General features: G+C 46.2%; 1 pseudogene; it reads left to right on the top strand.

The window, feature by feature from the left end:
* The window catches only part of LOC144276250 (zinc finger protein RFP-like), a 28,022-nt pseudogene extending 6,666 nt beyond the window's left edge, over positions 1-21,356 (top strand).
* Positions 21,357-27,814: the final 6,458 nt, after the last annotated feature.

The raw sequence follows: 27,814 nt of genomic DNA, 5'->3' as shown, positions 1-27,814 counted from the left end.
GTGCTGAGCACTTCATTGACACTGAATAAATAGACCCAAAGAGCTCACAATTCAGAGCTCTGACCCTGCAAATCCTTAACATCCTATTAATGTCAAAGAGACCAAAGTGTGTACAGTTACATTGACACTAAGGTCTTTGCAGGATCTGGGTCTAGGGTCTGACAAAATGCAATAGGTGAATGAGACAAACCAGCTGGGATGTAGAGGGTGGGAGGAGATGAGGAGGGGAAAGTAAATATTTCTTACAGATTGTATCTCGTAGGGTGCTTGTGAGCATAAGTGCCGACTCCATGGGTACTTCAGGGCTCAACCATAATTAAAAGACAGTTATATTAGTTACAAATGAGAATGCTGTTATAAATATGACAGCATGAAATCTCACCTCTCTTTTATCCTTTTCCTCTTCAGACACTCTGCCATCTGAACTGGAGATGGGGCACACAGACATGGTGAGATTGCAGGTGGACATTATCTTTTAAAGAAGGAGAAAATTCACATGAAAACATTTCATGAATTTGAAGCTAAAGTTACCAGCCAAACCAACACAGACCATGACACTCACAGCCCTAAAAAAGAAAACATTCACTACTAAGGAGATCCCAAGCTGAAGTCACACAAACAATCCTGACAACAACCTTAGTGCTCAATTCATGCGCACACCAGTGAATAGAAACAGTCACTGACCAACATCCAAACACCCTTAATTCTGACCCCGGGGTTTTCATAGACATTGACAGGCCCTTTCAATATTAAATTGAGAGGAATGAGGACAGAGCTCTCTCCCCTGAGGGCTGACACATCCCTCTCCTTTACCCTGCCAGAGGCGGGTCTCGCCCATCACTCTTCTCCAACATCCTACGTTTCCTTTGGGCAGGATGGTGCTCTGCCATTAGAGCTGCTCCCTGCTTCATGGATTGGGGAGATGCTCTGCCTCAGATGGTGGCACCGCCTCCCTTCTCTCAGAGCTGAAGATGGGGCTACCCCTCCCAATTCCACCACCTACTCTCTGGTCTTAAAGCATTCCCCAATGCTGAACCTTCCTTTCTATTCCTCAGCCTGGGAGTGGAGGCTGCATTTAGGGGAGGGAGCTTCCCTCTGGGGTTTAGAGCTGGTACCTGCCTCCTCTGCTCCCTCCTCACTAAAAGCTTCTGAAACCTTCCTTTCTGTTTCAGAGTAACAGCCGTGTTAGTCTGTATTTGCAAAAAGAAAAGGAGTACTTGTGGCACCTTAGAGACTAACCAATTTATTTGAGCATGAGCTTTCGTGAGCTACAGCTCACTTCATCAGATGCATACTGTGGAAACTGCAGCAGACTTTATATATACACAGAGAATATGAAACAATACCTCCTCCCACCCCACTGTCCTGCTGGTAATAGCTTATCTAAAGTAATCTTCAGGTTAGGCCATTTCCAGCACAAATCCAGGTTTTCTCACCCTCCACCCCCCCACACAAATTCACTCTCCTGCTGGTGATAGCCCATCCAAAGTGACAACTCTTTACACAATGTGCATGATAATCAAGTTAGGCCATTTCCTGCACAAATCCTTTCTGTGTCTCTGCAGCTGAGAATGGAGCGGCCCCAGCAGGGGAATCAGGGACCTGAAGCCTCTATAAAACACATGAAAGTAATGAGTGGCTCCCATTAAACAGAATGAGAAACTGCAGTGACCCCTCTGCTCAGTCTCAGGCGCCCAGGACAGAGGCAGCTCCCTGGGACCCAGGACTGTCCCAGCCAGAACAAGGCTGTTGGGAGTGTGAGAAATGGTCCCAGTCTCCCCCAGGGCTGAGCTCTGCCTCTAATGCTCTGATTCTTTCTCTCCCCAGAAAATGTGACTCTGGATCCAGACATGGCTCATCCCATCCTTATGCTGTCTGAAGATCAGAAAAATATGAGATGTGGATTCACGTGTGAGGATCTGCCCAGTAACCCAGGAGAGATTTGACACTGATCCCTGTGTGCTGAGCTGTGAGGGATACACCTCGGGGAGACATGCCTGGGAGGTGGAGGTGTGGGATAAGGGATGCTGGGCTGTGGGGGTTGCCAGAGAGTCTGTGAGGAGGAAGGGACATCTCATCCAGAACCCTGAGGAAGGGATCTGGGCTGTGCAGCGGTGGGTGGGTCAGTACCAGGCTTTAACCTCCCCTGTTACCCACCTATCCCTGTGCAAGGTACCCCAGATGATCTGGGTTTCTCTGGACTATGAACAAGGGCAGATGACATTTTTCAGTGCTGGCAATGAGGCCCCAATCTTCACTTTCCCACTGACTTCTTTTTCTGGGGAGAAAATCCGCCTGTGGCTCTGGGTGGGGGGCAGGATCCCAGCTCAGGCTGTGTCACTGAGATACATGGGAAATACCTCACTGGGGACCCTCAGATCAGTCTCTCTAGCCTCAGACACCAGACTCTATGACCCTGGAGGACTCTTGTCTTCTTCCAGACTTTCTACTGTGTAGTCTCTACTGCCCTGGAGGTTCTGTGGGGTCTGGTCTGTCAAACCATAGGCAGCTGGGATTGACTGAGATGGAGAAGTCAATCTCATTGTTCCAGGGATTGTGCAGCCTGTTTGTCACTGTCCTCCATGATCTGGGAGGACTCTGGGGATACTGTGTCAGACTGTGTCACTGAGACCTGTGGGGGGAGGGGGTATAGCTCACTGGGAATGAAAAAATTGGCTTCTCTTTCAACAGTCGTCCTAGTTTCTATGACCCTGGAGGACTCCCATCTGGCTAGGCTCATCTCTATGACCCTGGATGACCCCTCTTTACCAAACCCACAACATCCATATGAGCCCTCAAATCTCCTGCCCCTTCCCTCCATGAATAAGAAGAGAGGGAAAACCCTGGAGCTGCAGGAGGAGCAGAGGGGCTCTGAGGGGAAGGGGCAGATGTGGGGCTTCAGGGATCAGAATTGATATAGGATTGAGGGCAGAATTGATTTGGAGGCTGGTGGCAAATTACTAGCTGGGCTGGGGGACAGGGAGATGTGGGGGTGGCAGGGAAACATGAGGAGAAGCAGGAGGCTCTGCACCAGCAGGGATCCTAGGAGAAGGAGACCCAGTGACTGGAGAGTGTGACCTCCAGGACCCCAGGGAAAAGGAGCATATAATAGGGGAGTGACATCATCTGGATGAAGATGAGCTGGCTGTGTGGAGTGGAAAGGCACATATGGCACATATTTGACCAGAAGGGAGAAAAATCATGAAAGAAAAAAATCAATTAAAACGAGAGTAAACAGTGAAGCCTGGGCAAGTGGAGGGAAACTGAAATGGAGAGAGTGAAAGCAAAACAATCCTGAGAAGGAAAATGCTCAGGGGGCAGCACAAGGGGAAGTGATAAACTCAAGCGAGAGAACTGGGAAACCAAGTTGGAATGATCTGTGATAGGGAACAGAGGAGTGTTAGAGGGAGACAGAGAAGCAGTGATGGAAAATGTGTGCTAGAGAAAATGATGTGCCAAACTGGATGAAATAAAAGAAAAGTAGTAATGGGCTTAATCTGCAGCAAGGGAGGTTTAGGTTAATGTGACACGTACCTCAAATTAGCACCCTGTACCCCCATATTCATCATCCATATATGGTTGGGATATTTAATACAAAGCATGCCATGTAAGATATCATATGAAAGATTATGATCTGCTGAAGCCCATTGTTCTGTCGAAATATGTATATCATTAGCGTGCATGAAGTTATGAAATTTTGCTTTATGTTTGTTACTGAAATACATTGCAAATTTGAGAGTCTCTATTACAAGGGTGATGATCTCCACCCAGGAGGGAGTTCAACGACCATTAATCACCAGGGGAGTTGTAATCAAGGGATATACAATTCAATGACAGTTTCACAAGCACCACACAATGGTGACTGCTCAACTCTATGACTCAGTCGCAAAAGACCACATCAGGGGGATTGCTCAACCCTGTGACTCAGCAAAACCCACCAGAAAATGTCTGGGCAAGTGTCTTCTAGGCACATGGACTAAGGATATAAAATAGGAGACAGTAGTATCGTGCTTTTCCCTTTCTTCTCCCTCACCTACACTGGAAGCAACAAGAATGCTGGGAAGACAGAAAGACTCAGCTGAGGAGACTAGTCTCAGGCTTGAGAGAGAGGCCTGTGTATTATGAATTGTAACATCCAGTGGGGTGAGAAAATTGCTTGATCTTAATACTGCTGAGAGTAGTAAGGTTTAAGATTTAGATTGCATGCTTATCTTTTATTTTCTTTGGTAACTATCTCTGACCTTTTATGCCCACCACTTATAATCACTTAAAAATCTATCTTTCTGTAGACAATAAACTTGTTTTATATTTTCCCTAAAACACTGTGTTTCAGTTGAAGTGCTTGGGAAATCTCAGCTCAGCTTACAAAGGCTTGTGTATGTTATCTCCACATTGAGAGAGGGGTAGACTGGGTAATAAATGTATACTGGTCAGGTTCTGACCAGGGCATGATGGTACAGCTCTGGGGTGCAAGGCATGAATGCTCCCAAAGCCACTCACAAATCACTCATGCATTCTAGCTGGGTGTGTGGCTCCACGTACTGTTGTGCTGAGTGATAACAGTGTCTGGAGGAGTTTGCTGCTTGTCACTAACAAAGGATTCTGAGAGATAGCCCAGGCTGGAGAGTTAAGAGGGCACAGTGGTACCCCAGTTCCAGGTTGTACCCCGGGGACCCCATCACAGTTAGATATTAGGAAAAACTATTGAACTATAAGGGTATTTAAGCTGTGGAATAGGCTTCCAAGGAAAACCGTGGAATCCCTATTATTGGAGCTTTTAAAAACAAATCGGACAAACAGCTGTCCGTGACTGTCTAGGTTTATTTGGTCCTGCTACAGTGCTGGTGGCTGGACTTGACTTGATGACTTCTTGAGGTCCCTTCCATCCCTATAGTTTTATGATCTGCTGATTCTAAAAAGAAGAATGAAAGGGAATGTGAGAGGGAGAGGGAGATCTATAAAATGTTACCAAAAGTGAGATTGCAACTCATTCATTCCACCCCATAGTTCATGGACATTATTTTTGCTGTAGTGCCTTTCAGAACAACGCGTCTTCAAATTTTGTATGTTTTTACAGTGGGTTCTGTTTATGAAAGATCCCTCTCAGTTCCTTTTAAGCCTGACATTCGCTTAAATGAAACATATAAACCATTCTCCTTGTGTATTTCCCTTTAATTACCCAGCTGTGATTTTTGAAGGCAGTGAAGGGATTCTCCCTTTCCCCCAAGCTGATTGTGTTACCCCACATCTGTGTGTGTGTGTGTGTGTGTGTGTGTGAGAGAGAGACTCCGTTGATAGCCTGGGTCTTGTGCTGCTATCCCACCTGCACTCTGGGTCATGTGCTTTATATAAATATATACATCAGGAATTGTTCATCTATGCTCTGCAGAGAGCTGATTTGATCACTTCACCTCTCAACCCCCAAACCTGCCAGTGGCTGACATCAGCAATCAAAAGGCGTGATAGATCTTGGCAATATGGAACACTTGAATTTTATGGCACAATATACCAGATTCAACAGATTATAATGGTTTTAATTATTGTGTGAATTAAATAAACTATTAAAAAAGGAAATTAAAATATGTATCAAAGAGAACCACACAATCCCCACTTCCACGGCAACAGGGCTGGTGCTATGGCCACTCCTGTCCCCAGCACACACCTCCACCACTTGACCTTCAGGAGGAATTGCTATTCTTGCTGAGGACCAAGCACTGGAATGGGCCTTGACACACACACTTTGCCAGGAGGTTCTCTTCCTGGCTTGAGTGTGGGATAGCGATAGATTACCAAATCATATCTATTACAGGCATTGATCCTGAAGAGCAGTAGAAGTGAGTGGCTAGCATCTGGGCTTTCTATAGTGGAGAGCTACGTTTTCTTCCCAGTTCCACCTGAAGTGACCTTGTGCAGCCTCTCAGTAAATTGAGGGAGAAAGTGTCTAATACTTGCCTGCTTTCCAGGGTAGGGGATGTGGTGTGTCATTAGGGATATGGGTTGTGATGTGCATGGAAATGCAAACAACAAAAAGGAGAGGTGATATTTGAACTCATTGGTTGCTAGCTCTTAGTTTGCTGCACTTTGCCATCAGCTACTGGACAAATGTCTCTCTTTCCCTTGCGTCTGTGACAGGCTGCTACCTTCTTTGGAGCAACAGAACAAGCAGCCAAAATCAGCACAACTGATGAACATTCCATCTGTAAGCAGAGTCAGGCTAAGCTCTACCCTGACATCTGGTGGTGAATTGTGGCAAGTTGTGGAAAAGAACTTCAGGCGCTGATCTTGTTTGCATAGGTTTCAGAGTAACCGGCGTGTTAGTCTGTATTCGCAAAAAGAAAAGGAGTACTTGTGGCACCTTAGAGACTAACCAATTTATTTGAGCATAAGCTTTTCGTGAGTTGCATCCGATGAAGTGAGCTATAGCTCACGAAAGCTTATGCTCAAATAAATTGGTTAGTCTCTAAGGTGCCACAAGTACTCCTTTTCTGTTTGCATAGGCACACCCATCCCACCTAGCATGAGCCCACAGCAGCCCAAATGGTCACTTTGGCTGCTCTGGGATCCCCAGTTTCTCTATTATTGGGGCAGAAAGAATAAAGTGTTGTTACCCTGATTATATGAATCAAGGACAGTGGAACTATTTAATGATGGAGGGACTCACCATCAACTAAGTAGCACTCGCTAGACAAGGGACATGGATTCCAAAAGCCAGTAGGTTGAAAGAGGTTGGGGTTAGATATTTGTACTAGGTGGTGTGGGTCTGTTTTTAGGGGTCTGAACTACTAATTACATCTTCTTGTCTCTGTAGACTATCAGAGATAATTTTGATTCTATTAGGAGTCTAGTTACAGGCTGCTGAGTTGGATTCACTTTGGGCCAATGGTGCTCTAGCATTGAGGCTTTCCTTTTACAAGCTGAAGTCAATAAAGAGCTGGAATTGCTGAGTGCTGTGTTGGGGGGGCTGAAGATACATTGCAGAATGGATGGCAGAGCAGCGCAGTTTGCAGGATGGCTCGCAGTGAAGGCTATAGCAGAACCTGACAGAGAGGTGGGGCAGTTGGCCTCTGACCATGTAAGGTGCCCCTTAACCACCCCACCCGCATTTCTACTCAAACTGGGGTGTAAAACTTTGCAGATAAACTTTTGAACCCTGGGGCTTCACTGACCAGGGACAGAGACTTTTGACTTGTTGGACTTTTGGGACTTTGGGTGATTTTTGGATTGCTGGACTCAAGAACCAAAGGGAAAGGACATGGCCCAATTTGCTGGGGTGAGTCTTTGCTCATGGTTTGGTTTATGGACCCCAGTTGTGGTGGTTTCCCTATTTAATGCTGATGTCGTTTACCTCTTGTTATTAAAGATTTTCTGTTACACCGAGACTCTGTGCTTGTGAGAGGGGAAGTATTGCCTCTTTGAGGCACCCAGGGGTGTGTGTAAGATTTTCCCAGGTCACTGGGTGGGGGCTCGAGCCAGTTTTGCATTGCATTGTTGAGAGGGAACGCCTATGTACTGAACCCGGCCCTTGCTGCTATCAACTCAGCCTGGCAGAAAGGTTACACACCAATCTAGTAACTTGGGAGCTCTGCCCATCATATGGTGCTGATCTTCCTTCTTCTTTCCAGTAGGTAACTTACATTCAAAGGCAACTAAAATATAAGGCATGTGTTGTTCACATTTCTTTTCCTCACCAGCATTTGCTGTGGTGGCCACAGTGTGTTAAGGGGAGGGGAGCTGCTGCTAGAGACAGTCACTTTGAGATGGGGTCCAAACTTTGCAAAAGTTTGAGCTCCCCCTTCCCCCCACCTTGCTGTCAGAGCTGAGAATTTGTTTTCCATCTGTTCCTTAATGAAATAGCTAGCACACTGCATATGGCTGCCAGGGAGCATCAGGGCCTGGGAAGCTAATTTACAACAACACGGGTAGGTCACATTACTCAGCTGCAACAATATGGCCAGTGTGATGAAACAGCAGTGACGCTGAGCCAGTTTCTCAGCTGGGGCACTGAGTGTGTTCCCTGGCTTCAATGGATCTCAGCGAGCTGGTGCAGCTTGAAGAAGTAGCCTCTTATTATAGCCAGTTACAGAGCAACCTGTGCAACTGCCTGCATCCCCAAAAGCATCTCCTGCCAGTGCTTCCTTCCCTTCATGGTTGACTCCCCTTTCCTGGTCCCAGGTGGCCGTGCCCCAGACTCTCACAGGCCCCCTCAGTCTGGCCCCTGATCCCCCTTCTGCAGCTGGGGTAAACCAGTGGCCTGAGGACTTTGCCGTTCTCTATTTTGCCAAGCCCGTGCGCTGTGCAGGAGCTCTAAAGAGGGCCGGGACCTTGCTAGAAGTGGGGACACTGGCAGGAGAACAGAAGTAGTAGCCAGGCCACTACCAGGCCCTGAGACCTCGCATAGATTGTCACAGTTCTTTGTGTTTCTTTAGAGAGAGCTGTTATTTTTTAATACCACAAACAATGAGTTTACTGAAGTCCTGCTTTGCTCATTCACTGTCACATTCAATCTCTGTGACTGCAGTAGAGGGGGCACATTAAATGCTCATTAAAATTGTTCAAATGTCTTTAAGATTTGAGGAACATCAAAGAGTTGGGGAAAATATTTATGCCTTAAAAGGAAACTTGAAATATGTACTGCACGATAAAGCTTCTGGCTTGACTCTAAGGAAGGGGGAGCTGGGAACTCCCCAAAGACTGTGCCCCTGCTGAGCAGTTTCTGACAGTTTAATGAGACAGGTGAAGGAATCCCCACTCCAGCTACATGAGGATTCACCTCAGGGAGACATTGCTGGGAGGTGGAGCTGGAAGATGGGATGTGCTGGGCTGTGGGGGTGGCCAGAGAGTCTGTGAGGAGGAAGGGAGGGATCAGACGTAATCCTGAGGGGGGGATCTGGGCTGTGATGTGGTGGGTGGATTGGTACCAAGCTCTCACCTCCCCCGAGACTCCCCTGACCCTGAGTCATGTCCCCAGCAGGATCCGGGGTTGTCTGGACTATGAAAGGGGCCAGGTGACATTTTTTGATGCTGATAATGAGGCCCCGCTCTTCACTTTCCCGCCAGCCTCTTTCCCTGGAGAGAAAATCCACCCCTGTCTCTGGGTGGGGGCCAGATCCCAGCTCAGACTGTGTTACTGAGACATGGAGGGAACACCCCACTGAGGACCCTGAAATCAGCCTGTCTAGTCTCAGATGCACCAGTCTCTATGCAGACTTTCTTCTGTGCAATTTCTTTGACTTTGGAAGTTCCATGGGGTCTGGACTGTCAAACCATAGAGAGCAGGGGGTGATCAAGATGGAGAAGCCAATCCCATTGTCCCAGGCATTGTGCAGCCCCTTTATCACTATTTGCTACGATCTGGGAGGACTCTGGAAATCATGGGTCAGACTGTGTCACTGAAACTGGATGCGAGGGTGAGGAGAGAGGGGGAAAGTAAAGCACACTAAGGCCTGTTCCACATTACAGAGTTAGGTCATCATAAGGCAGCTTTCTGACGGGATCCCCGGGGTGCACCCTAGGGCCATGGGACCACTGTGCCCTCTTATCTCTCCATCCTGGGCTGTCTCTCACAATGCTTTGCTAGTGAAAAGCAGCAAACCTCTGCAGGCACTGTTATCACTCAGCACCACCACACGTGGAGCCCCCCCAGGCAACTAGATTGCATGAATGCTCCCAAAGCCACTCATGAATCACACAGAGAAAGGCACAAGCCGAATCCCCCCTGCTGCCAGCCTTATACCTCAGGAATATACCATCTTGCACTTCTCAAGACGAGCTGTGCAAGTTCATTAATTGGTTCACCACTTCATCAATGGAAAGTGGATATAAACCAGCCTTTGTAAACCTGAGCAGATTTGCCACGCACTTCATTTAAACTCACTGGTAAAGATGAAAAGTAAAATAAGTGTATTGATTAGAAAAGATAGATTTTAAGTGATTATAAGTGATAGGCAAAACGTCAGAGTGGCTACCAAAATAAAATAAAATAAAATATAAGTATGCAGTCTAAACTCTCAATCCAATTAGACTGGGCAACATCTAGATTAAGCAGTTTTTCTCACCCCACTGAATATTGCAGTTCATAGTACATAGGTTTCACTCTTGAAATCTGGGCCAATCTCCTCTGTTAGAGTCTTCAATCTTCTGAATGTCCTTATTGCTTGCAGCACAGGTTTGGTGGAGGATAAAAGGCCAAGCATGGGGCCACTGTGTTCTGTTTTATATCCTTAGTCCATGTGCTTGGAGAACACAAGTCCAGGCATGTCTGGTGGACATTGCTGAGTCACAGGGTGAGGTATGTCACCTGTGAGTGAGTCATTGAATTGTAACTCCTGTGCTGGTGATGTCTGTTCAGCACCCACCCTGGGGTTAGTTACCTCCCTTGTCATTATCTCTAGAAAGCTAGTATCTGGGCTCTTCCCAAAACCACAGCATATTTTAGTGAAAACCATACAACACAATTCTTATAATTTTATTTACATTAATGGTACACATATTTAGATGGAACAGTGGGTTTCAGCAGATATTCAGGCCTGTCTGTAAAGGCCTAGACTCTAAGAATTTAGGTGTATTCTTATCACTTGGCTAGTTATAGAGGTATAAAAGAAAGAATCAAAATCACTGTCTGCCGGTGTAAGGGCCTTCTCTTACTGTGACCGTCTGAGGCCCTGTGCTTAGGCTAAGGCCTTTGGCTAAGCAACAGAGGCAGCCATAAGCTGGGAAGTGAATGGTCACATCCTCACATTCCAAACTAGTCACATTGAAATAAGGTGCTATTGCACTGTTAGGAATACAATCCTGTCCTGATAGTGCCTATCACCTCCAGAGAAAGGGAAGTGCCTAGAAAATGTAAAAGGAAACTTAGTTTGATAGCATCCTGTCTGGCAAGAACTCACTTATCAATAGCTGGGATGTGAAATCCTCACTTCTGTATTGTTTTGTCATTATAGTTCCCACTTTGCTATTGTTTGTCTGTATAATGTCTGTCTGGTTCTGTGATTGTTTCTGCCTGCTGTATAATTAATTTTGCTGGGTGTAAACTAATTAAGGTGGTGGGATATAATTGTTTACATAATCATGTTACAATATGTTAGGATTGGTTAGTTAAATTTCAGGAAAATGATTGGTTAAGGTATAGCTAAGCAGAACTCAAGTTTTACTGTATAGTCTGCAGTCAATCAGGAAGTGAGTGTGTGTGTGTGTGTGGGGAAAATGGGAACAGGGAATGGGGGTGGGGAAATTGGAGTCATGTTTTGCTAAAGGGGGAAATGGGAACAGGGAATGGGGGTAAGGAAATTGGAATCATGTTTGGCTAAGGGCAGGAATGGGAACAGGGACACACGTGTAAGGCTCTGTGGTGTCAGAGCTGGGAAGGGGGACACTAAGGAAGGAAACTGGAATCATGCTTGCTGGAAGTTCACCCCAATAAACATCGAATTGTTTGCACCTTTGGACTTCGGGTATTGTTGCACTCTGTTCATGCGAGAAGGACCAGGGAAGTAAGTGGGTGAAGGAATAAGCCCCCTAACATCTTGGTGCCGGTGACTGACTCGGATGCATCGCATTGGATAGGTGAGTGGCAGCCTGTAAGTCCCCCTCCCCAACAGTCCGCGCAGCTGCTTTGAGGGGGTATCCCAAACTCTCGTGATGGTAGTTGGGGGTTCTGGCAAGCCAGGGTAAAGGATTTTTTGAATAAATGGATAAGGAAGAACCAGGGCCCATCCCAGGTGCAGAGGTCAACCTGGGATGAGATTAAAAAGGAAACGGAGGAAGTGTTAGGGGACCCAGAGGGATGGGGGGTGGCTGAGGAGCCCACCCTCCTCGGTATATGGGTAGTGGAAGAAGGTCCCTGCCCATGGGGACTGAATGCCTTCCAGGGAAAGGAGGCACTTCAGTCTGCTTGTGAGAGGTTTGAAATAAGGGCAGCATTATGGGAAGCTGCCTCTAACCTTTCAAGTTTGGTGCTGCTTGCTGAAAGGTTGTAAATTAGTGTAACCCTTCTGCCCGTCAGAGTTGGCAGCAACAAGGGCCAGGTTCAATATCTAGGGGATCCATTCCAATAACACAATGCAAACCGGCTCGAGCCCCCACCCAGTGACCTGGGACAAATATATACCACCCCCGCTGGGCGCCTCCAAGAGGCAATACTTCCCCTCTCGCAAGCAGATAGTCTGAGTGTAGCAAAAAGCCTTTTAATAACAGAGAGAAACAATGTGGCATTATGTTGGGGAAACACCACCAACAGGATTCATAACACAACCCATGAGCAAAAAAAACCCACCCCAAGCAAATTGGGGCATGCCCCTTTCCCTTTGGTTCTTGAGTCCAGCAACCCCAAATCACCCAAAGTCCCAAAAGTCCAATGCCCCAAAAGTCTCTGTCCCTGGTCAGGGTAGCCCCAGAGTTCAAAAGTTTATCTGCGGAGCTTTACCTCCCAACCTGGGTGGAGATGGGACGGGGTTAAGAGGCACCTGACATGATCTGAAGCTGACCGCCCCACAGCTCCATAGGCCTTCGCTTCACTCCGCCAGCCACCCCACTAACTCCTTTGCTCAGCTCCATGGCCCACAAGCAGCTCCTGCCATCCACAAACTGCTCCGCATCCAACTGCTTCACCAGCCAGTCCGCAAGGCACTCCAGCCGTCCCGCAAACTGCTCCACAATATATCTTCAGACTCCCCCACTACTTAACACATCACTCAGTGATTTCAGCTCTTTGGTGAATTCAGCTTGTAGTAGAAGAGCCCCAGTGCTGGTGTACTGTCAGCCCGAAGTGAGCTCAGCAGCCTATAATTAGACTTTTAACAAAATCAAAATTAGTTCTGATATTCCACAGTGGAGACAGGAGAAAGTGCAATTAGCATATAAGGCCTTCACCAAGGAGCCCATGTCATCAAATATTAATACTTGTTCCCCAACCTCTCTCCAGTCATACAGTTTTGGAACCCATGACCCTTGCCTAGCGAGTGCTACTTAGTTGATGGTGAATCCCTCCATCATAACAAAAGGCCACGTACAGTTCCAAGCACAGTTCCCATAATCAGGGTAATAACAATTTATTCTTCCTGCCCCAATAACAGAGACACTGGGGATCCCACAGCAGCCAAAGTGACCATTTGGGCAGCTATGGTCTCATTCTAGGCGTGGTGGGTGTGCCTATGCAAATGAGATCGGCCCCTGAAGTTCTTTTCCACAACTTGCCACACCTCACCACCAGATGTCAGGGTGGAGCTCATCCTGACACTGCTTACATCAGTTAGGGGTAGTGAAAGATGATTTGGCACAAAAGGGTTTATAGTCAAAAGCAGAGTTAACAGACGACCTTTAGAGACTGGAGCTGGGACTTGGTCCTGGGGGAGTGGAGAGAAAGAAGGGGAAGAAAAAAAAAGTTTCCAAGTGCAACCTGCCTTTCCACACTCTTTTGTTTTTCTGAAGTTTTAATAGAGGGTACTTTGGGTACTTATGTGAGATGTCAAGAAGGAAGTTTTTGTTTAATGATAAAACCCAGTTATATAAATGTAACTGTACGTGCAACTCTGTGCAGTCACATTGGCTGGAAGCTTGGTAATTAAATTATCCAAGGGGGTCAGGTAGATTGGCTACTCCCACCACTATGCTTCTGTCCCCAGAAGTCTTTACAGCTATTCTGAGGGAAAATGGGCCCTTTTCCCACAGAAATGCGGTCTATAAGGGACTGCTGCAGGCAGAGAGAGAATCTGATCAAAATTATTTGACTATTGGGTAATGTAATCAAAATCACTAAAGGATGTAAGGGGTTCTATTGGAACTTAACTTGGCTGCTCCTGGTTGTGTCTCGTTGTACAAGATGTAATTGGGGTACAGTTATGTAAAAGAGTAATCACAGTGCAAACGATGTTAGGCAAAAGAGAATTTTGTGTGTGTGCACAGGTGAAAGGAAAAGAGGAGGAATGATGGGAACACTGAGCCTTGGGGTGGCTCTGGGGGATCAGATTGTTACTTTGGTGGGTGTGCATGAAAACTCTGTGGGCATGGGAGAGGCAGTTATGCCTTGTGTAAAATTAATATGGCTAATATAATGTTATGGAGGTTAAACTATATGGAAGGAATTTTCATTTTCCCAGGATGTGTGCAGTGTATATTGGAGAAGGAGTAAAAGAAATGCAAATAAAACATGGTACTTCATTAAAATCCTAATAGGGCGCCAAAAGGAGCCACAATAGGTTGTGCTTTCTTTTTCAGATCTCTGTGTGTTTTGGAGCAGGAGATGAAAGTGGAAAGTAATCAGAACTCTGGTGGAAGTAAAATGTTTCCCTGTTAAGACAAAAAGAACACCCTGACAGCAGGATTGTCTGGCTATGTAGACTCCCTCCTCAGACCCTACGCTACCAGCACTCCCAGCTACCTTCGAGACACCACTGACTTCCTGAGGAAACTTCAATCCATCGGTGATCTTCCTGATAACACCATCCTGGCCACTATGGATGTAGAAGCCATCTACACCAACATTCCACACAAAGATGGACTACAAGCCGTCAGGAACACTATCCCCGATAATGTCACGGCTAACCTGGTGGCTGAACTTTGTGACTTTGTCCTTACCCATAACTATTTCACATTTGGGGACAATGTATACCTTCAGATCAGCGGCACTGCTATGGGTACCCGCATGGCCCCACAGTATGCCAACATTTTTATGGCTGATTTAGAACAACGCTTCCTCAGCTCTCGTCCCCTAAAGCCCCTACTCTACTTGCGCTATATTGATGACATCTTCATCATCTGGACCCATGGAAAAGAAGCCCTTGAGGAATTCCACCATGATTTCAACAATTTCCATCCCACCATCAACCTCAGCCTGGTCCAGTCCACACAAGAGATCCACTTCCTGGACACTACAGTGCTAATAAACAATGGTCACATAAACACCACCCTATACCGGAAACCTACTGACCGCTATTCCTACCTGCATGCCTCCAGCTTTCACCCTGACCACACCACACGATCCATCGTCTACAGCCAAGCTCTGCGATACAACCGCATTTGCTCCAACCCCTCAGACAGAGACAAACGCCTACAAGATCTCTGTCAAGCTTTCTTACAACTACAATACCCACCTGCAGAAGTAAAGAAACAGATTGATAGAGCCAGAAGAGTTCCCAGAAGTTACCTACTACAGGACAGGCCTAACAAAGAAAATAACAGAACGCCACTAGCCGTCACCTTCAGCCCCCAACTAAAACCCCTCCAACGCATTATTAAGGATCTACAACCTATCCTAAAGGATGACCCAACACTCTCACAAATCTTGGGAGACAGGCCAGTCCTTGCCTACAGACAGCCCCGCAACCTGAAGCAAATACTCACCAACAACCACATACCACACAACAGAACCACTAACCCAGGAACTTATCCTTGCAACAAAGCCCGTTGCCAATTGTGCCCACATATCTATTCAGGGGACACCATCACAGGGCCTAATAACATCAGCCACACTATCAGAGGCTCGTTCACCTGCACATCCACCAATGTGATTTATGCCATCATGTGCCAGCAATGCCCCTCTGCCATGTACATTGGTCAAACTGGACAGTCTCTACGTAAAAGAATAAATGGACACAAATCAGATGTCAAGAATTATAACATTCATAAACCAGTCGGAGAACACTTCAATCTCTCTGGTCACGCAATCACAGACATGAAGGTCGCTATCTTAAAACAAAAAAACTTCAAATCCAGACTCCAGCGAGAAACTGCTGAATTGGAATTCATTTGCAAATTGGATACTATTAATTTAGGCTTAAATAGAGACTGGGAGTGGCTAAGTCATTATGCAAGGTAGCCTATTTCCTCTTGTTTTTTCCTCCCTCCCGCCCCCCCCCCAGATGTTCTGGTTTAACTTGGATTTAAACTTGGAGAGTGGTCAGTTTGGACGAGCTATTACCAGCAGGAGAGTGAGTCTGTGTGTGTATGGGGGTGGGTTTTTTGAGGGGGGTGAGGGAGTGAGAGAACCTGGATTTGTGCAGGAAATGGCCTAACTTCATTATCATGCACATTGTGTAAAGAGTTGTCACTTTGGATGGGCTATCACCAGCAGGAGAGTGAATTTGTGTGGGGGGGTGGAGGGTGAGAAAACCTGGATTTGTGCTGGAAATGGCCTAACCTGACGATTACTTTAGATAAGCTATTACCAGCAGGACAGTGGGGTGGGAGGAGGTATTGTTTCATATTCTCTGTGTATACATAAAGTCTGCTGCAGTTTCCACGGTATGTATCTGATGAAGTGAGCTGTAGCTCACGAAAGCTCATGCTCGAATAAATTGGTTAGTCTCTAAGGTGCCACAAGTACTCCTTTTCTTTTTGCGAATACAGACTAACACGGCTGTTACTCTGAAAAAAGCAAGCTAGTAAGCCTCTGTGTGTAAAGGCAAATCACCTAGCTGATGGGCACAAAGGAGCTGCAAATAACGAATACATCTGGTCAGCAAACAAGCTGCTAGAAGACTCAGATTATGGCCCTCCAGGAAAGGGAGGTGAAAAAACAAGTCAAGCCTGAAAGTAAGGGGGACAGGTTAACCTTAAGGGGTGTGTGTGTGTGTGTGTGTGTGTGTACAGTGCTAAAATCTGAAGCTGTCTCTCAGCTATTACCTGAGAATAAACTTAAAGCTTGGTACAACAGAGAAACTATTGCAAACATGGTCTGTTGTACAAGAGGGGAAACTGAGGTAAACCACCTCAGGAATTTCATAAGTGACCAGTGAGTGGGGTAATTCACTAGCCTGACTATAGAACAAAATAAGGACAGCCTGGAGGTAATTCTTCTGTTTTTCCTGCAATTAGCAAGGAAGTTTGTAAAAGAAAGTGGTATTATTATTAAGCAATAATCTGTCCCCACCAGGGGGGTGGAAATTGTTTCTTTTGCTTTTCAGACACTCTACAAGCAAGCTGGTGCCAGCGGAAGAGTAACTCAGAATACCATGGATCTATGTTTTGTGGTGTTTGTCTGTGGTGTTTGTCTTGTTGCTAGCACTGCTGTGTTTCAATGAACAAAAAACCTCATGATGTGGGTGGGGGATAGCTTCAAAAGGCTGACCTTGGGGGGGAGATGTGTATGGGAATGCAAAATACTCAACTAGGAGGCCAGCACCTGTGTAATAGCTACCGTGGTACCTGGAAAAGGAATGGCAACTAAGGTGGTCCCCACAAACCCTATGGAAATAATGAGAAGGGGAGGAGCTCACTGGGAATCAATGGCGGGGTGTGTAAAATAGTGTAAATCAACAGAAAATGTTTGGATGTGCCCCTCTCCTATGACTATAGAGGAGCAGGATCAATGGCCTATGCAAGGGGTGGACAATTGGGTGTACTGTGTATAAGGTGTTATGCTGGGAATGTACATGTAACCCTTCTGCCCGTCAGAGTTGGCAGCAACAAGGGCCAGGTTCAATATCTAGGGGATCCATTCCAATAACACAATGCAAACCGGCTCGAGCCCCCACCCAGTGACCTGGGACAAATATATACCACCCCCGCTGGGCGCCTCCAAGAGGCAATACTTCCCCTCTCGCAAGCACATAGTCTGAGTGTAGCAAAAAGCCTTTTAATAACAGAGAGAAACAATGTGGCATTATGTTGGGGAAACACCACCAACAGGATTCATAACACAACCCATGAGCAAAAAAACCCACCCCAAGCAAATTGGGGCATGCCCCTTTCCCTTTGGTTCTTGAGTCCAGCAACCCCAAATCACCCAAAGTCCCAAAAGTCCAATGCCCCAAAAGTCTCTGTCCCTGGTCAGGGTAGCCCCAGAGTTCGAAAGTTTATCTGCAGAGCTTTACCTCCCAACCTGGGTGGAGATGGGACGGGGTTAAGAGGCACCTGACATGATCTGAAGCTGACCGCCCCACAGCTCCATAGGCCTTCGCTTCGCTCCGCCAGCCGCCCCACTAACTCCTTTGCTCAGCTCCACGGCCCACAAGCAGCTCCTGCTATCCACAAACTGCTCCGCATAAAACTGCTTCACCAGCCCGTCTGCAAGGCACTCCAGCCGTCCCACAAACTGCTCCACAATATATCTTCAGGCTCCCCCACTACTTAACACAACACTCAGTAATTTCAGCTCTTTGGTGAATTCAGCTTGTAGTAGGGGAGCCCCAGTGCTGGTGTACTGTCAGCCCAAAGTGAGCTCAGCAGTCTATAACCAGACTTCTAACGAAATCAAAATTAGCTCTGATATTCTACAGTGGAGAGAAGAGAAAGTGCAACTAGCATATAAGGCCCTGACCAAAGGGGCCCATGCTACCAAAAATTAATACTTGTTCCACAGCCTCTCTCCAGTCATACAGTTTTGGAACCCATGACCCTTGCCTAGCGAGTGCTACTTAGTTGATGGTGAATCCCTCCATCATAACAAAAGGCCACATACAGTTCCAAGCACAGTTCCCATAATCAGGGTAATAACAATTCATTCTTCCTGCCCCAATAACAGAGACACTGGGGATCCCACAGCAGCCAAAGTGACCATTTGGGCAGCTATGGTCTCATTCTAGGCATGGTGGGTGTGCCTATGCAAATGAGATTGGCCCCTGAAGTTCTTTTCCACAACTTGCCACACCTCACCACCAGATGTCAGGGTGGAGCTCATCCTGACACTGCTTACATACATATTACTGGGGGCACATTTACACCAGCCCATAACAAAATTACACACATCCACATGCTGCTATCTGGACTTTGGTGCACAAATGGATCTGTGAATCTTATTGCTGTGAATAATCAAACTAGGGCCTACTGCCTGATTCCATACCAAGTAGTCAAGCTGGTTTGGACAATATCCCATTTCTCTGTGAACATTCAATGGACTTACGATGTGGACAAAAGCAAGGAAAACCTGCAGGGGCAGCTTGTTGCAACTGCCAGCAACTGGACACATAAGATCGTGACCCCATCGAAGGAGGAGAGGCAGTGTTTTGGGGGTGTCTCGGATGTTGGACTATACTGCGGTGGTCAGGACTCGGTGTTGCTGTGGATTTTGTATTGTTAACTGTACTTGTGTTACGTTGCATATGGAGATAACCTATAAGTAATGTAATAAGCCCTCCAAACCCTGCAGTGTACTAGACAACCCAGACCCAACCTTCTCGGGCCCACTCTAATGGGAAGTCTGGAACACTAATTGGAATAGGTGTGGTATGCCCGTATGAGAGAAGGTGTAGGGCACTATACTACACAAGGGGCAGTGGGACAAATGGAATATCGACACCTTCCACCTTGATGCCTGGCCCTATCAGGAAATGTGTCGCCATATGTCCTATGCTTTTCCAGGGATACCTGGGTAGGAGGATCCCAACAGAAAAAGGAAAAAAAAAGGGGTGGAGTGTTAGGATATAGATATTCAGGCCTGTCTGTAAAGGCCTAGACTCTAAGAATTTAGGTGTATTCTTATCACTTGGCTAGTTATAGAGGTATAAAAGAAAGAATCAAAATCACTGTCTGCCGGTGTAAGGGCCTTCTCTTACTGTGACCGTCTGACGCCCTGTGCTTAGGCTAAGGCCTTTGGCTAAGCAACAGAGGCAGCCATAAGCTGGGAAGTGAATGGTCACATCCTCACATTCCAACCTAGTCACATTGAAATAAGGTGCTATTGCGCTGTTAGGAATACAATCCTGTCCTGATAGTGCCTATCACCTCCAGAGAAAGGGAAGTGCCTAGAAAATGTAAAAGGAAACTTAGTTTGATAGCATCCTGTCTGGCAAGAACTCACTTATCAATAGCTGGGATGTGAAATCCTCACTTCTGTATTGTTTTGTCATTATAGTTCCCACTTTGCTATTGTTTGTCTGTATAATGTCTGTCTGGTTCTGTGATTGTTTCTGCCTGCTGTATAATTAATTTTGCTGGGTGTAAACTAATTAAGGTGGTGGGATATAATTGTTTACATAATCATGTTACAATATGTTAGGATTGGTTAGTTAAATTTCAGGAAAATGATTGGTTAAGGTATAGCTAAGCAGAACTCAGGTTTTACTATATAGTCTGCAGTCAATCAGGAAGTGAGTGGGTGGGTGTGTGTGGGGAAAATGGGAACAGGGAATGGGGGTGGGGAAATTGGAGTCATGTTTTGCTAAAGGGGGAAATGGGAACAGGGACACACGTGTAAGGCTCTGTGGTGTCAGAGCTGGGAAGGGGGACACTAAGGAAGGAAACTGGAATCATGCTTGCTAGAAGTTCACCCCAATAAACATCGAATTGTTTGCACCTTTGGACTTCGGGTATTGTTGCTCTCTGTTCATGAGAGAAGGACCAGGGAAGTAAGTGGGTGAAGGAATAAGCCCCCTAACACAACACTATTCTTATAATTTTATATACATTAATGGTACACATATTTAGATGGAAGAGTGGGTTTCAGCAGATCATAACCTTTCCCACAATACCTCACATGGCATGCTTTATATGAAATATCATAATTATATGTAAATGAGGAATATGGGGCTTACAGGGCTCTCCCCCAAGGTATAGTGTGTCACAAGCTTACGTTGACCTAATAATGTCAGCGTTTACACTCCAGAGTTTCTCTCTCTGATGTAACTCACCTGCTACATTGACTTAATAACTCTACCTCTGTGAGAGACGTAGTGCTTAAACTGATGTAGTTAGGACAACACTGTAGACACTGCATTGCTTATGTTGACTTAAGTGGCCTCCAGGAGGTGTCCCACAATGCCCCACTGTGATCACTCTGGTCACCATTTTGAACTGTGCTGCCCAGCTTCCAGGTGCACTGGAACAAGCCCCTCCCCGTTAAAGAACCAGAAATTTTTGAAATTCCATTTCCTGTTTGCTTGGCCTGGAGAGCTCACGTAGAAACTGCCCAGCTGAGCGTGCTGGCTACACAGTCCAAATGTGCTCCTGTCTGGGCTAAGTGTAGGAGACGGTGGATCTCCTGGGTCTGTGGGGGGAAGAGGCTGTATAGACACAGTTCCTATCCAGCCATAGAAATGTGGGCATCAATGAGCAGATCGCTCGGGGAATGGGGGAGAAGGACTACGAGAGAGACACCCAGCCAAGGAGCTGCGGCAGACATCCCGGAAGGCAAGGGAGGCAACCAGTTGCTCTCGTGCAGCGCCGCAGACACGCCACTTTTACAAAGATCTGCATACTGTCCTCTGCGATGACCCAACTTCCCCGCCAAGGGCTCCCTGGATACATCGGAGGAGATGGAGTCAGTGGCCACTGCAGGCAACCCTGAGGATGAGGTATTGGACAAGAAAGAGGAGGAGGAGAAAGGGGCACAGGCGAACAAGCGACCCATTGTCACGCCGAGCCAGGAGCTGTTTGTAACCCTGGAGCAGTCCAGCATGGGCAACCGTAATATCAGGGAATGAACGTCTGGTAAGTAAGCAGTTTGCATTGATATTGTGGGAACATATCTTCTCATTCACTATGCTTTAGTTGTGTTACAAGAGATAGTGAAATACCCAGTTGAGGTAGAGTGGCTGTCTGCTTCTCATTGCCAGGCACAGCTAGGCAAAGGGGACCCTGCAAACCAGTTGGTTATGCACACTGGGATGTCCTGTGAATCCTCCATAGAGATCTCAAGGAAACTTTCCTGGCGGTAATCTGCAGTCTGTTGCCGAAGGTTTCTGGGAAGGGCTGCCTTATTTCTTCTGCCACAGTAGGACAATTTCCTACGCCATTCATCTATTAATTCAGAAGGCATTATTGCAGCACCCAGGCTAGCACCATACGGACCAGGACTGTGCAGCAGCTGTTCCCTTTCCACCTCTGCTACCCTCAGGAGTGAGATATCAGCTAAAGTCACCGCTGCCTGTGGGAAACGATGCCTGTACTTAGTTCAGTTGCCCAAACCGCAAACACTACTGCCTGTATGCCCCCCCGCTTCCGTCTTGTGCCAGCTCATCCCCTACTCCCTCTCCCCTCCCCCGCCTGGGCTCTACTCACCATGGCTGGGAAGCCAGCGCTGTCCATGAATACCTGGCCAAAGTGAGATGGTACTTCTTTAAACTTGCATGGATTCAGGGGAGTGATTTCAATATAGCCTTATAGCTTCACTATGCACTCACAATAGTGCCTCTGTACATTGTTTCTTTTGCAGCTGAAAATGCAACCTTCATCTCTCCCTCCACACCAGTGGAGAAGCTGAACCAGATAAGGAGGTGAAGGAAGAGAATGCGGGATGACATGTTTGCAGAGATCACGCAAGCCTCTGGAGCAGCGAACATTGAGCAGAGGGCATGGAGGTCATGGTCTCGCACAAAATGGACAGGGACATTGAGGACAGGAGAAAAGCTCAGCAGAATGAGCGTGACACGCAGCAGGAGATGACAGCACTTCTGAAGGAGCAAACAGACATGCTGAAGAGCCTGGCTGACCTTCAAGTGCAACACATTTGAGCTCGCCTCCCTCTGCAACCCATTCAGAACTGCATTCCAGCATGATGCGGCAGTCCCCCCACACACTGCACATGGTGTCAGGGGCTGGTGCCCTATCACTGCCACTCCACCCTGCGGGAGAGTACAGACATCACAGTCACATATACACTGATCTGTGACAGACAAGATCAGTGTATGTGTTTTTAAAAGGCAAATGAATGCGCTTTCCCCCTCCCACATTCATTCCACATTCGTAAATAAAGTTTATTTCTGTTGTACATATATTTCTTTGTATGTGTTGTTCTTTCTTTTTTAAAAAGAATTCTTTAGACATTTTTCCAAATCAATTTTCTAAAACAATATTTGTTTTATTGTTTCATACAATGGAGGCTTTACAGAGCTCAGAGATGCAGTTACACCAATAGCCATGATAGGCAACTTGCTATCAAATTAATCTGTAATTAAAATCCCAAGTTATTACTCTTATTAATCATTTCTTAGGTTATCCAAAATCTAAAGTTAGAGACAGCTGCCAGGAAGCAGGGCTACGGAGGAAAGGGGGCTGGGAGAAGTGGGAGAGAGGTGAAGGGAGATCTCAGAAAGCTGGTCTCAAAAGGGAGAGGGGAGGGCTGGGGATATTGGTGGAGTATTGAATTAATGATAATTAATTACTGTGATCGTTATACATATTAATACATGATGGGCCAAATATATGTATTTTATTGATTATATTATGCATTAGTATTTATTATATTAATTTCTTTAATATGAGTATTTATTCATCATATTTTCAAACTGAAATGATCTCTGGAACATTTGGCAGGGGAGGAAATAGGTAAAAAAATCAAACATTTGACCCAAGCCAGGATTTTTTAAAAATATATATATTTTAAAATACTCCTGAATTTTAGGGCAATCCCATGATTTCTGGTGGCCTGGCTCACCATTTTTGAACTCTGAGGCAATAGCGGGTAGAAGACAATGGGGACTGGAGTGGGGAACCTGGGAATTGAAGGGGAAAAAATGAATAGAAGTGAGAAGGAAAAAGGCCCAGATAATCAGACATATTTATGCACCTAATTCCCATTTAAATCCATGGGAGTGAGGCACCTAAAAACCTTTGAGGAACTGGTCTTACATGACTAAGCTGTTTGACAGTGAGATTTGTAGATTGCATTGAAAGTGATGGTGTCATTTGTTGTTTAGAGAATTCATTCCTTTAATGCTTTAGTCCTGGAGAAATTTAGCCATTTCAGTGCCTTGAAAAAGTTTGTACAAATTTTGTTCCTGGTTTCTGTTCTGATTATTAAATGATCCCTCGCAAGGTGTTCAAATCCAGCTTATTTCCTATGAATCACAATTTAAAATAAAGTTATTTTCTGCCTGGTGAATTACACCCCCCTGCCCGCCCGCTTTTTTTTCCCAGGAACACAGGGGCGCCATTTCAGATTTTGGTGGAGGGTGGGGGTGCAATTTTAACCATGATTCCAGGGGCTACTTAGAAATTAGCTGACAGGAGCACTGTGTCTAATTCCAATATAAAAAAAGAGAATTAAATAAATATTACACTCGCTCGGCTCTCATAGTAATGTTCTCACATCTTGTGTCAATTCACTTAAGGGACATTGGTTAGGTTTAAAATTTTAATGTATATTCTGACTTTGTTATTAACTCTTGATTACAACAACTAAAACAACTGTAGAAAAATCTAGATTACTTTCTATCACCTTTTAGTAGTTCACCAAGCATGGAACAGATCATTTAACCTTTGGAAACATTCTTCGAGGGCAAGGCCCTCTGAGTTTATACTGTACTGCCTCGGGCTCTAGGGGTGTTACCCCACTGCAAATAATAAAATAGAAATTGACCTTAAAAAGGAGTGAAACTGACCCTTTCAAGTAACTTTTACAGTATTGCTGACCCCAAATGTTCAAAAATCATGAATCAGGCCCACCAAAAATCATGAGATTGGCTTTGAAATCATGAGATTATATAAAAATAACAGCTTTGGAGTTCTTTTTATTTGCTGTCTGCTTTTTGAGCCTTTAGGGTGCACTGGGGTAACATTTTGAAGCTATCTCCATATCCATGGGGGCGAGAAACTTCATTTTTGTTTAAGAATGAAGGCTGAAATCTTCACATATCCACTTGACTCCAGGAGCTGGGGCTTTAAGGAAAACAATCATTATCATGAGACTCATGATGAAATCATAAGAGTTGGCTAGTTACTTTACAGAAGGCTCTTAAACATAACACTACAGTGACTGAGATGTAGCTCTCACAGGAGATGATACAAAATTACTCAAGATTGTACATTGTCTTTTTTAAAGCCCATTGCAAATTAATTCCAATTCAGCAGTCTCTCCTTGGGGTCTGTTTCTGAAGTCTTTTTGTTGTAATATTGCGACTTTTAGGTCAGAGATCGAGTGACCAGAGAGATTGACGTGTTCTCCAACTGGTTTATGAATGTTATAATTCTTGACATCTGATTTGTGTCCATTTATTCTTTTATGTAGAGACTGTCCAGTTTGACCAATGTACATGGCAGAGGGGCATTGCTGGCACATGATGGCATAGATCACATTGGTAGATGTGCAGGTGAACGAGCCTCTGATAGTGTGGCTGATGTGATTAGGCCCTGTGATGGTGTCCCCTGAAGACACAGTTGGCAACGGGCTTTGTTGCAAGGACAGGTTCCTGGGTTAGTGGTTCTGTTGTGTGGTGTGTGGTTGCTGGTGAGTATTTGCTTCAGGTTGGGGGGCTGTCTATAGGCAAGGACTGGCCTGTCTCCCAAGATTTGTGAGAGTGATGGGTCATCCTTCAGGACAGGCTGTAGATCCTTGATGATGCGTTGGAGAGGTTTTAGTTGGGGGCTGAAGGTGATGGGAAGTGGCGTTCTGATATTTTCTTTGTTGGACCTGTCCTGTAGTAGGTGACTTCTGGGTACTTTTCTGGCTCTGTCAATCTGTTTCTTCACTTCAGCAGGTGGGTATTGTAGTTGTAAGAATGCTTGATAGAGATCTTGTAAGTGTTTGTCTCTATCTGAGGGGTTGGAGCAAATGCAGTTGTATCGTAGAGCTTGGCTGTAGACAATGGATCATGTGGTGTGGTCTGGGTGAAAGCTGGAGGCATGTAGGTAGGAATAGCGGTCAGTAGGTTTCCAGTATAGGGTGGTGTTTATGTGACCATCGCTTATTAAAACTGTAGTGTCCAGGAAGTGGATCTCTTGTGTGGACTGGTCCAGGCTTATGGGTGAGGACAAAGTCACAAAGTTCAGCCACCAGGTTTGCCATGACATTATCGGGGATACTGTTCCTGACAGCTTGTAGTCCATCTTTGTTTGGAATGTTGGTGTAGAGGGCTTCTACATCCATAGTGGCCAGGATGGTGTTTTCAGGAAGATCACTGATGGATTGTAGTTTCCTCAGGAAGTCAGTGGTGTCTCGAAGATAGCTGGGAGTGCTGGTAGCTTAGGGCCTGAGGAGGGAGTCTACAGAGCCAGTGTCCTTTTTCTTTTGTAGAGAAGCAAAGTGTGTGTTGTAAATGGCTTGCCTAGTTTTTGTAAAGCTCTCCAACACCACCTTCTACAAACCATTACCCTCTGATCCCACTGAGGGTTACCAAAAGTTAGTGCCTGTCTCACCCCCCACAACCTGCAAGGTCTCATGCCAGCAAAGGGAAGCTGCTCCCAGATCTGGAGCTGCATTCGCATGTCCTGAGGGCTGTCCTGCACCATGGTCACCACGGACAGGTAGGTCATCAACCTCCATCTCTGTCCCAGCTTCAGGATGGCCTCTGGTGCCTGCTCCCTCAGGCACCTGGAGATGCTGAAATAGGGGTGGGGTTGGCGGAGCAGGAGAACACCCCATGAGGTTAAGAAACGGCAGTGAGAGCCTTTTCCCTCCCTGGGAGATTACGGTGTCCCTCTGTGGGGACTCCCTTCCTGGCAGATGCTGTGCTTTCGTTCCTGGATACTGCGAGGAGGCCCAGCTCCCAACCCTAGCAGCTTGGCTGTTCCATCCCCTACTGTGTACCGAAACTGCCTTGAAAGGACTATCCAAGCCCCGCCCAGGCCTGCTCCCACTGCGGGTCTCTCTCCTGGCTGAGCACAGGCTGTTCTTATATTGCCCAACAGGCCTGGATCCTAGTTGCATGCTGCTCCTTCTCATGTGACCCTTGCACTTACTCCCTTCCCCGGGAGATAGGCTCAGTTGAGCTACTACCGCTTTCATGGCCATCTCACCATGGGACAGCCTGAAACTGGAAACCTGTTCTCAAACAGTAACTGTTTGCTAGGAAAGGTGCTGAAGACACAGTGGAAGAGGAAATCCTTTGGACTGGATTGAAATTATTCCAAAGGAAAGTGAATGAGAAAAAATGTCCAGCGTTATCCTCCTAGCGAAAGAAAAAAATTAAGGTCAGAAAGGACCATTCTGTCCATCTTCTGCGTAACACAGGCCCTAGAACGGCACCGAGCGCTTCCTCCAGAAAACCTACGACATGTGACTAAGCCAGAGCATGTCTTCTGGAAAGACATCTCCATGCATTAGAGCGAGCTGGTCAGAAACAATCTTTCTTCTGCAGTGACATGAAGTTAAAGGACACGGAGAAGAAGAAAACCTTGACTCGGGTTGTTACTGGAGCTGAAGCAGAGAGGCCAGGACAAACACGGCTAGGGCCCAGGCCTGACTATCAGCAGATCTGCCATTTTCTATTCCTGGCTTTTTGACCATGAGCGAATCTCTTTGCTTCTGTGAGCCTCAGTTTCCATGACTACAAAATAAAGCTACTCAAGGTTCTGATTTTTTCTCTCCTGTTTTTCAAGGCGGGACACTTAGATACATTTGGGGCCTGTCTACGCTACCGGTCTAGAGTGTATTTGTAAGCTGATGACCCCCCCACATGTTGTTCAGAAGCTATGGATGACACAAGCTCCGAAGTTTGTTCTGTGCTTAGCCCCTCTGGCACAGCTGGGCTGGGTGGCCTTTTCTCGCTGTGCTGTGTGGAGCAGGTTCTGAGAACTAGGGATATGAAGAGGCTGTCGGGGACTAATTCTTGAAAATAAATATCAATGAACTGCAACCCAAATAAAAAATCACTGCTGCTAACATTGGTGGGTGATAAAATGGTAGCAGAGTGGTAATTGATGATGAGGACAGGGCAGTGACCCAGAGCAATCGGATCCCTTGATAAGCTTGACCCATTCAAAGAAAAAGAGTTGGAAAAGAACCAAACGAAAGGTCCTATAGCTAGCAACAAAGCATGCAGGCCACACCTACAGAATGGGGAAGTGTATCCAGGAAAGCGCTGACTGTGAAGAGGATTTAGGGGCCATGCTAGGCAAGCCATTCAACATGAGCACCCAAGGTGATGCTGTGGTGAACAGGGCTAAAGCCATCATTAGATGTATGAAAAGAGCAGTGAGGAGCATAGGGAGGTGACACAACATG

The sequence above is a fragment of the Eretmochelys imbricata genome, chromosome 16 (genome assembly GCF_965152235.1).
Source record: "Eretmochelys imbricata isolate rEreImb1 chromosome 16, rEreImb1.hap1, whole genome shotgun sequence".
In the NCBI taxonomy this organism is placed as follows: Eukaryota; Metazoa; Chordata; order Testudines; family Cheloniidae; genus Eretmochelys; species Eretmochelys imbricata.
Note: the sequence above shows the minus strand (reverse complement) of the source record. Positions and strands in the feature narration are given on the sequence as shown.